Raw genomic sequence first — 1,228 nt, 5'->3', positions numbered from 1 at the left:
TATATATATATATAAAGAGATAGAGAGATAGATAGATAGAGAAACAAACAGTGACATACAAAATAAATAATAGCTACATACAACTATACCTACATACACATATACTTATAAATGCATTTATAGATATATACACACACATACACACATATATATATACACACACACATACACACATATTATTTGTCTATCTAACTGCCGGTCTGTCTGTCTATCTATCTATCTATCTATCTATCTAGAGGCCTTGAGACTTGAATAATATTATAAAAAGAACTATGGAGCATTACACAACAATTTACATTCTCAGATAGCTATTCACTTGGAGATATATTTATAGATATTTGGTATTAACCACAACCAAGATCAAATAAATAGAAAAATTGTTTGCAACATGAAAAAAGCGTGAAATAACAAAACACACTCAAGGTGAAAAGAAGCTTAAATAAATAGTAATGGTCATCTAGTTAGAAATTTCAATTCATAATCATGTGATTCCAGATAAAATTTGTGAATACAACTCAAGAGTTTTGGCTAATTTTGATACCAGCTGACTGAATGAAGTCATGTGTTTGTGTGTGTGTGTGTGTGTGTTTGTGTGTGTGTGTGTGTGTGTGTGTGTGTGTGTGTGTACATATGAATGTATGCATATGTATATATGCATGTATGTATATGTGTATGTATGTAGTATACATGTATATATAATATACCTCTAATATAAGGATAAAATTTTATTAAATTTTATCAGTGGCCAGCATATGAAAAATACCTTTTAAAGTGAAAATTATAAATAAGAGCAAAAGTAAAAATTTTTCTTTGCTAATATGCTGAAAAATAGACGTTAAATTGTGTAACCACTTAAAATATTTTCACTAAATTATTACACAAAGTGTCGAAAGAAGGAAAGTAAGCTAACAGAAATTCATAAAAATTTTAGTCATCCCCAAATTAGTTCTGATTTTTGGATTAATTTAAAAGGATTTTTCCTTCATCAATGAGGAACATAAAATTAATTTACATATTTATAATTTTCACCTTAAAAGGTATTTTTCATATGCTGGCCACTGATAAATTAATTCTCATTCACTTCAGGACTGGTTAACCACTTGTGTGCATTTCTTGCATATATTTATATGTGTGGATGTGTATATATCTATATGTGTTTGTGTTCATACATTCACACATGCATATGTATATGCATATATATATATATATATATATATATATATATATA

This window comes from Octopus bimaculoides, chromosome 3 (assembly GCF_001194135.2).
Source record: "Octopus bimaculoides isolate UCB-OBI-ISO-001 chromosome 3, ASM119413v2, whole genome shotgun sequence".
Lineage (NCBI taxonomy): Eukaryota > Metazoa > Mollusca > Cephalopoda > Octopoda > Octopodidae > Octopus > Octopus bimaculoides.
Note: the sequence above shows the minus strand (reverse complement) of the source record.